Raw genomic sequence first — 9,648 nt, 5'->3', positions numbered from 1 at the left:
GATCTCTTATGAGCAGGATGGTGGTTGTTCCATAGGTTGTATCAATTTTTAATAATAATAAGGTTTAAATATGTAACCAAAATTTCAATATTGGAGAATATTGGCATTCTTTTGGAATATTGAAAGTGCATTTAACTGAATTTTGTGATTTTTTCGATAATTATACCTTTAAGGAGAAAATGTACAATATAGATATCAACTCTTTATAAAACAATTTATGAGTTTAAATAAAAGTTATTATGTAAGCTGCTGTGTGTACTGTGTAAGTTGATTCTGTCGTGTGATTGTTCGCAACAATTTTTTAGGCTCTTAGAGCGTTATGTGAAATGAGTGCGGTAAGGTCGATGCTTAATTTTGCAGAATTGATTATTGATCCAAAAGACATAACCGAACTTTTATTTGAGGAACATTTTCTAATTTGTAACTTGAACAAAAATGACAATAAAAATGGGCTTCTATTCAAGATCTTTTGAATTGAAACGTGCAAATACATTGATTGGATGATGTTCTATATAATTCAATTCGCTAAAATTAAGTGGCTCTAAAGTTCGGGATCATTATATAAAGTGATGAAGGCTGTAGTTGCATGTAAATTAGAATGCTGGCAATTTTATGTTTTTGGTTATGAAGAAAATTACTCGCTAAAATATGTGTCAATAAATGAAATCGTTTCTGGCCACCAGCTCTTTCAAGATTTGGCCTCACTTTTTTTGGTATCAAACATTAAAATAATAACAAAACTTTAAGAGTTGGGATTAACTGAGGGATTAGCGAATACTGAATTCCAAAACGGAGATTGCTAATCCAGCTGGCTGAGAGAGGGAAAGAGATTTATTCTTCCTCGAATGCCCGGTGATGGATAGTGTTGTATGTAACGAAAGAACACTGTCCGAAGGCCGGCAGTGTTTTGTAAAAGCTTCGGGTGCTAATTACCTCAGCTGTTGACGATTCTTAATTACAAAAAAAAAAATAATTTAAATAACACACCTTTAAACATTAAAAAATTAAGAGCACATGGTTCATACATTCAAGGAAAGAAAGGAAAAATTATTGAACATCAGTTTTTTGAAATACCATTGAAAGTGAATATTAATTTTAATACTATGAGGAAGGGATTTCAAATAATTGAATTATAAAAGAAAAAAAAATAGAAAGAAAGGTCAGCTAATGGTCAAAATAGTATAACTTGCTGTGAAAATAGTAAAGTGTTGTAGAAGCAACAATGTTAGATATTATTTTCAATTAGCCCTTAAGAAAGAATTCCTAGTAATATTTATATTTTATATAAACACAAACCACAGAAGAAATAACATTAAAGGTCAGAGGGAAGGAATTAGCACAGGGGATAGGCACTGGATTTCCACGCGTAGATCTAAAGTTTGAATACAACTGCCTTAGATTATCGTTAAAATTTCAAACCTCTATCTCTCTTCGTATTGTTCAGATTTCAATGAATTCTATATCGAATTGTAGAGAAAAGTCTACTCTATAATTGGTATGAATAGTAATGTTTTAGTGATAATAGTTATTGAGATATAGAATGTTAAATTTTGGAGGTTTTCGAATTCGTTCAAATTTCCAACCTCTATATCTCTCTTCTTATTGTCTTATTGACCCTTTTTCTGGTCATTTCATTCATAATAATCTTTTGTTATAATAATGATAAAATGTACATTACATGTTCATAAATAAATAGGCACTATATTTTAACTCTATTCCAAATTATTTTTCTGATTGATCTCTATTTTGCCCTTTATTCTGTGTATTCACATCTACATGCACATTAAAATAGAAAGACAAAGTTAGAGTTGGTCACTGTTTAAATTTGAATCACGGCGTTAAAACAAAATTTGAATCTTCAATTCGTCAAACAGAAGTATTCGAGAGAACAAATAACACAGTTAATAACAAGTAAATTATTCAACAATAATTATTGATTTCCCTATTGTAAGTACTTGTAGTAAAATACTTTAATAATTTATTGGCTGTGCTAAAAATAAGCACATCTTTATGTACTTTATACTTCATAAATACAACATTGTGGGAAGAACACCTAGATTAAGAATGTAATTGAAGAAAACTATATTATTTAAGATTAAACAGGATTAATTATTAACGCTTGACTATTACATAAAGTAACAATCACTTTAATCGAAGAATGAACTTAAACTGATGAATTTTATTTAAATAAATAAATTAAAACTGTCCGGTAGGACAGTTGTATAAGGGTTGATCATCAAAAACTGCACGAAAAAGCGTAACGTTGAAAAACACCCAACTTTGACAATTTTTTTCTCTTTTTCTATAAAAGATAAAATTCCCAAATTTTCTTTAAATTATAGGGCAAACCCTCCTTTATAACTGCAATTTTTTTGTAACAACCCATATCTAATAGGTTTCGAGAAAAAAGTTGCCAAAAATGAGCAAAAACGGCTTTTTCAAAAAATGTTCTTGTTCTTGTTCTTCTTCTTCTTCTTCTTCTTCTTCTTCTTCTTCTTCTTCTTCTTCTTCTTCTTCTTCTTCTTGTTACCTTTTTTGTAAACAACGTAGCGCCTAAACGCGTGAACCGATTTTCATGAATGAGGTGTCATTCGATTCGGAATTTTATGTAGATGTGCCTTTTCGGGGTCTCGATCCTGTACATTGAATAGGAGAGGAGTTAGCCCCCTTTATGTAAGGCCCCCTCCAAAATTATTATTACTAATTACTCTGTAAATCTTGGTCCGATTTTGATAAAAATTTGGTAGGATGATAGGGTTAGGGCTCCCCTACGTAACATTAAAGCGACGATCTGCTCTTACACTTGTTAAGGGGAAGTATAGCAATCGTTGCAAATTATCGACACGTGAACCGATTTGCATGAATGAAGGGTCATTCGAATCGAAATTTTGTACAGATTTGCACTTTAAAAGTCTCGACGCCGTGCCTTATAAGGAGGGGAGTTTGCCCCACCCAAATAAGGCCCTTTCTAAAACTATTATTTCCAATATTTCTATAACGCTTAGTCCGATTTTGATAAAATTCAGCTCGAATAAGTGGTTAAAGCTCCTCTACGTTGCTGATGCTCTTGCACCTACTAAGAGGAAGTACTGCAATCATTTAAATTATCAATGAGTGAACCGATTTAAATCAATGAATTGTCGTTCGATTAAAAGATCTTTGCCTCTTTGCCTTTTAGGAAGAAGTACTGAAATCGTAGTTTATTTTTCTTACTCCTCTTAAAAGGAAGTACTGAAATCGCAGTTTAATTTTGCTATTTACGTACAAATACCTTCCTATGTTATTCAAAACGCTTTTTCAAAAAAATTGTTATTGAGGATGGTTTGAGGGAACGCAACTATAATCATTCTTTACAAAGATCTCTCCATTGGTAGTTACGGTTCCGACTTAACACCTTATCAGATTATAATGATAGAATTGTTTATTCCAAATTTTAAAAAAATCTGTAAAGAAGATATGTAACTTTGAAAAATAGACAAAAAGGAAAATCTATCCAAAAGGTACAAAAATCTCCTTAACAAAAACTTACAGTTTAAAATGTTAAGTATAAGGGTTGATTAAACGCCAAAAGGTACACAAATCAGCGAGTACCCAACATTTCATTAATACTTCATTAATAGTTAAGTAATTCTACTGCATTAATTTTCATTAATAAGTTATTTTTTAGAATTTATCAGATGTCACAGACCCTTATGCTGGCCACTTCATTTATAATATTTTTTTGTTATAATTATGATAAATCACATAAATATGTACATGCATGTTAAAGTAGAAAAAGACAGTTAGAGTAGGCTACTGTCTTGAATTCGTCTTACCGAAATATTCGTGAGCACAAATAACACACAGTTAATAACAAGCAGATTATTCAACAACAATTATTCATTTCTCAATTGTAATTTAATTTAGTCCCCCTAATTTTACTTATAGTAAAATACTGGAATAATTAGCTGCCCTAAAAATATGCATATCTTATTTACTTTATATTACATATATACAACATTGTGGGATGAATACCTAGATTGAGAATATAATTGAAGAAAACTATATTATTTGCGATAAAGCCAGATAATTATTACCTATTATTATAAACGTTTGACTACTTCATAAAATAACAATTACTTTAATCGAAGAATGAACTTAAACCGACGATTTTTATTTAAAAATAAAAATAAATAAATAAAATAAACAAAATCATTGGTGTAAGTTTTTTATAAAAAAAAGTTTTGAATTTTTTAGCCTCATAATTTTTTTTTATTTTTTATAACGTTTTTCTTTTTAACCTGTAATTAATAGTTTCATTATTATAGATAACTAGATATTACAGTCAATCTACAGTGCTACTTGAACATATATTTTGTAGACGAAAATGGCCAGCATAAGGGTCTGTGACATCTGATAAATTCTAAAAAATAACTTATTAATGAAAATTAATGCAGTAGAATTACTTAACTATTAATGAAGTATTAATGAAATGTTGGGTACTCGCTGATTTGTGTACCTTTTGGCGTTTAATCAATAAATAAAATGAATAAACAAAATCATTGAAGTATGTTGTTTAAGTATTTTTTTAAAAAAGTTTTTGAAAACTCTAGCCTCATAATTTTTTTGATTTTGTTTAAAGGTTTTTCATTTTAACCTGTGATTAATAGTTTGGTTATTGTTGTATACTTATGTGGCCGAGGGATGTAGTCCAGTATACAAGCTAATTTTTTTTTCTCCGCTCGAAGGTACACGTGACTTGGTGGTCCTGACAAGGCCCAGTTACAAAAAATATATCGGCACACGAATGGCGCTCCCCAGCGGGGAAACCACACAGTTGAGTGGCCCTGAAAAAGGCCGATCTCAATGTTGGTTAACGTGAATGCGCTGCTCCGAGAATAGCTTGAACACAGCGCGAGCCCACGGAATAAGTGAAGTGAGAGGCCCTGAAAAGGGCCGTAAGCTAATTCCAGTCAACCGGCTTTGGGAGCCCCGGCAGTGTGGCCAGCACCCCGATAAACCCCGGTACCAATTGGCCTGGTCCTCGCTCGTATCTCACTCTGTGGTAGCGCTGGTGTACTAATGCGGCTCTGTATACTGCACTTTCTTCTTTCTTCAATATATACGCAATAAGTGATCGATATTTTTTTTCTGGTCCGGTACAGTGAAATTCTTTGGCTGGTACAGAGATCCAGGTGGTTTTTAAAAGTAAGGCCCAGTAAGCAACCTTCAAGCTAGTATAGCTATTGTTGATGTTTCCAAGTTAAAAAATTTTTTTAGACTGATGCAGATGCAGACACGGCCGATTCTGCCCTTTATATAGCAAAGCCGACCGTGCCGTGCGCTGGCGTCGCGACTGTGTCACTATCTCTGTACCGTCCAAAGAACCAAACTGCCATTCCAGAGTCTTGAGAAAGACTTTTAAAATGGGCTATTTGCCTCTTTTTCTATTTTATTTTTATTTAATAAAAAAACATATATACATATAAAAATACATTGCTTATATTTTCAAAAATTATGTAGCTGTTCAATTATATAGCAAAGTAAAGTTAGGGTTCCAACAGTAATTATAGAGTAATAGATATTACAGTTAATCTAAGTTAAATGGTGTGCAACTTGAACAATCAGAAATCTATATGAAGATTAAGATTAGAAAACGGGACGGGACCTACGCCCCACGGCACCGCAGCCACTAGAGCCTTATTGTGCCTTAATCCATATGAAAATAGCCAGCATTAGGGTCTGTGACATCAAATAAATTCTAAGAAATGTTAATGAAAAGTTAATACAGTAAAATTACTCAAATGATATCAATGAAGTATTAATAAAATGTTGGGTACTTGCTGATTAGTGTACCTTTTAGCGTTTAATCAACCCTTACTTAACTTTATAAACTGTAAGTTTTTGGTAAAGAGATTATTTTTAATAACTGCAAGTGCAAACACCTTAGTAAACCTCGTACCAGGAAAACAGAGTAGAAGTAAAGCACTGCGATCGGGTCAAATTGAGGTTTCTCCAAAAATATCCGTTATTGCAGTCTCGAATGCGAAAATATCTCAAAAACGAAAAACTTCACAGAAAGCTGAAACTTATTATTATTATGAGGTCTCTCTAAAGGGGCCCAACTCTATCTCAGTGATCAGGAACCTTCAACAGCAGATTGTACTGAATGGATTTTTATTATATTAGATCTTGGGCAAAAGGTATGTTGGGCCAGTCGGTATGGATTACATATTTTTTTCAGTGAACATTGATTTGAATGGATTTCCGGAGGAGTTGCACATTACCTTCCTTTCAACAGTAACCCCTTTTTTATCCATCATAAAAGGAAGTATTGTTATTCTAGTAAAAGAGCGTCACGCGCGATAGCCGTGCGGTTAGAGACGAGGCCAGCAAAACTAAGATGTATTGTGGTACTGGGTTCCATTCCCAGTCTAGCCCTTGGATTTTATTTAATGGTTAATATGAGCATTTAATAGTAAATTACGCTTGCTAGTCGCCTCCGTCCACGAAGCCCAATTAGGTAATAAGACGCAAAGCCCACCTGAATATAAAACAAAATGGACATGAGCAAAATGTTCTAATTGTTTCAAGGAAATTGAATTATGTAAAATGGGAAGAGAAAGTGGTGTTAGTGTTGACAGCAGTACGGCATTGGTAGTCACTGGAAACCCGTATTGACGTTGAAAACTCGATTTTGAAAAATTGAAATACTGTCGCAACCCTAGGAGCGAGACAACGAGCGTGTGAACTGGAAAACTGCTTCGTCCTGCTCGGCAACTCGATGTAGCTTTCGATTCTAAGTTTACCCAAAATTTGTTAGCTGGAATTGCGACTTTTCTAAAGGTGAATGTGAATGTTCCACAGACGCGCTTCCGACCACTTCCTCTCTAAGGAAGTTATGCACTTCAACCTGTCCCTGGGACTTCGCTCCAGTAGAAGCAACAGTCTAACAACATGTGTTCTCCTAGGAAATATTTTTTGTCCTTTTTTTCTTTTAGATAATAGGCTGCAGTTAAAATATTTGTAAGGAAGCTGGGCAATACGTGCATTTTGTTTGTTTTTGAGGAAGCTGTAGTTAAGTTGGTTGAGGTGGGGCTGTCTGTAGAGGAAGATTCAGTTGTAGAGAACGTTTGGGAGAAGTTATGTGTCGGTAGAAGGGGACTTTTAGATACAGCCCAAGCTGATGTCGCCCCACTACACATTTTTTTTAAACTGTTTTCCTACGTAGTCACTGAGAACGGCTCAGTATCCCCACTTCAGTGTACAGTTTTATTATTTTTTTTTTACACTAAGACATGAGTTGCCCCTACCACGGTGTATTCTGTTTTTGTTCATAATACCAGTATACTTCCTTCAGTGGTTGAATTCATAACTTAGTGTACAGTAGGTTTTTTTTTTTAATAGATAATTATTTGATTGTTAGTCTAGTTTATTAGAACATTTTGTGTTTTGTTTTTTTTAGTCTCTACAAAATTATTTTTGGGGGTTTAAAAAAAATTAAGGAATCGATAAACCAGTTTTTTTAAAAATTTATTGTTTTGGAAAGTCCCCTTTCCACTAAGCAAATAAAAAAATTTATACTAAAATGAGGACTTTGTGTAGAGATTTTTGAAGTTTTTGTTTTTATAGTGTACAGTGTTCAGATTTTTTGTTTTTGAAACTTTCCAAAACCCCCAAATTTGTTTTTTTGTTGTTGGATTAAGCCGCGACGTTTGATTAAAAAAAACAAAAAACAAACAATTCAAAAAGAATAACAATTAAGGTAAGTCAATTTTTCTAATTTATTTGCCGTTGTCATTTTTAGTATTTTATTTGAGTTTTTGTTTCTTACGTATTAAAATTTTGTTCGTGTAAAATGAATATTTCTTTTTTGTGGAGTGCCTTTTTCGATTTTAGTATGATCTCGTCAGAACTGAAAATTATGAACGGAGAATCCATACAATAGTTCAAATTTGATGTTTTATTATGTGCTACAAAAAAATCCGAATGAGGGTTTGGTCTATCAGCTACCGGAAGTGTTCACTTCATTGAATCAGATATTTCAGTATATATATATATATATAGATTTTATGGATAACAGCTTCAGTGTTATTCTTTCAAACTTTGTATCAATAGTAGATACATGTGGATCAGGAACTATTTTTTAGGTAACTTCATTTTCCTACATTTCCAGGTGATGTGAGTGATTAGACTCACCTATAACGTGCCATTCTGGTGCAGTGTATGATCCTATCACTTACATAAGATTGATAAGGATTACATAAGTTGTTAAAATCCCGATATTGAAGAAAGTGCCTTAACAGGGCGAATTTCCTAAAGGATTTTCCATTTTCCGAAATTTCCACGAAAAACTAATCCAGTTAAACACTTTAAAAATGATTAACCAATTACTTAAACTAAAATTCATGAGGTTTAAGCGGCGAGGGGCACCTTGGGCATGCCACTAACGTGCCATTTCTGCTTATTCAACGGTTTTTACTACCTCTTATATTACGTTATGTTATTGGGAATTGATTATTTTTTAGTTCTAGCTCCAAAATTCCGAGACTGTAAAATTATAACTCTTACAATTTTAGGAATTTTAATTAGAGATGGTCGTGTGAGTGTTTCACACGAAATTATTTTTTTTATATCTAGAAAGAGATGTACTGCGAACATATGAAAACTTCAATATTGAGTTAGCACCTGAAATATCTATTTAAGAGAGTCCCAAATTTTTGTATTTTCGTGGACGCAGGTAATCTAGCTCTGAATTTAAAGCTGGAAGAAATCACAAACTTAATATTTTATTCGAGGACTTGCGTGGTAGCTGATAGTAACTTGGCGAGGAAGTCAACCCGACAGCTTGTGCATTTTTCTAGATTTCCATATCCATCGCCTAAATTCTGAATTAAGAAAGATTTTTTGTCCGGATGCACCACTTTGCTGCAGTTATTTGTTACTTTTTTGAAAGTTTCTCTCAAAACTTCATATATTTATTATTTTCACGTAAATCTATAACCTTAATTAGAAAGATTTTTTTGTGGAAATTTGTTTTAGGGCAGTTCTGGGGGAGTGGTGGGTATAACTTTTTCTCATTGTCATTTTTGTGAAAAGTGAATTTGTTTAAATTATATAATGTTAGTAAAATAAAAATAAATTTCAACTTTTCAAAATTACCACTACGAGGAAGTTGAGGGGTGTACACACACCAGGTTATATTTTGGCTCCTCTTGAATGCACCACTTGTGCGTAATGTGCGCTGCAAACACATGTTTAATATTAATAATGGAATATACATCAGTTAAATGCCCAATTTGAATTGTTGAACGGAAATGGCCCATTACTGAATGGATTTCACATTTTCTTTCTGGGAAATTTGCTGGAAAATGGCGGTATTGGATATTCTAATGTGAGTAGCTGTAAAATTTTTATTTAAAAGTTTTATCAGATGAGTCATTTTATCGACGTTTAAAAAGAATTGGCACATAATAATTTCTCTCCGAACAATACTTTTTGTTACAATATTGAAGGTCATTTATACAAATTTAGTAAAAATTCCATCTTTGCGAATAGTATTTTAATTAAAAGTTTGTGAATTGTAGTGAAGGAAAGTGGTGCGAGTATTTCATAGTACATTTTTCTTCATGTAAGTGGAAGTATTGCAATCGTGCCAATTTGTGGTTT

At 32.8% G+C, this 9,648-nt stretch overlaps 1 protein-coding gene across 3 annotated transcripts in view; it reads left to right on the top strand.

Moving 5' to 3' along the window:
• The first annotated feature begins 6,656 nt into the window (after positions 1-6,656).
• The window catches only part of aop (ETS variant transcription factor anterior open), a 43,386-nt gene continuing 40,394 nt past the window's right edge, over positions 6,657-9,648 (top strand). For 2 of the 3 annotated variants that reach the window (XM_074137706.1, XM_074137703.1), the window contains exon 1: positions 6,657-7,744. The gene's annotated coding sequence lies outside the window, so the exon portion shown is untranslated. The remainder of the gene's footprint in view (positions 7,745-9,648) is intronic. The other variant, XM_074137704.1, reaches the window with a different exon arrangement.

This window comes from Rhodnius prolixus, unplaced genomic scaffold, assembly GCF_049639745.1.
Source record: "Rhodnius prolixus isolate KJV_2025 unplaced genomic scaffold, Rpr scaffold_11, whole genome shotgun sequence".
NCBI lineage: Eukaryota > Metazoa > Arthropoda > Insecta > Hemiptera > Reduviidae > Rhodnius > Rhodnius prolixus.
The sequence above is the reverse complement of the archived record's forward strand: the minus strand, read 5'-3'. Positions and strand labels throughout refer to the sequence as shown.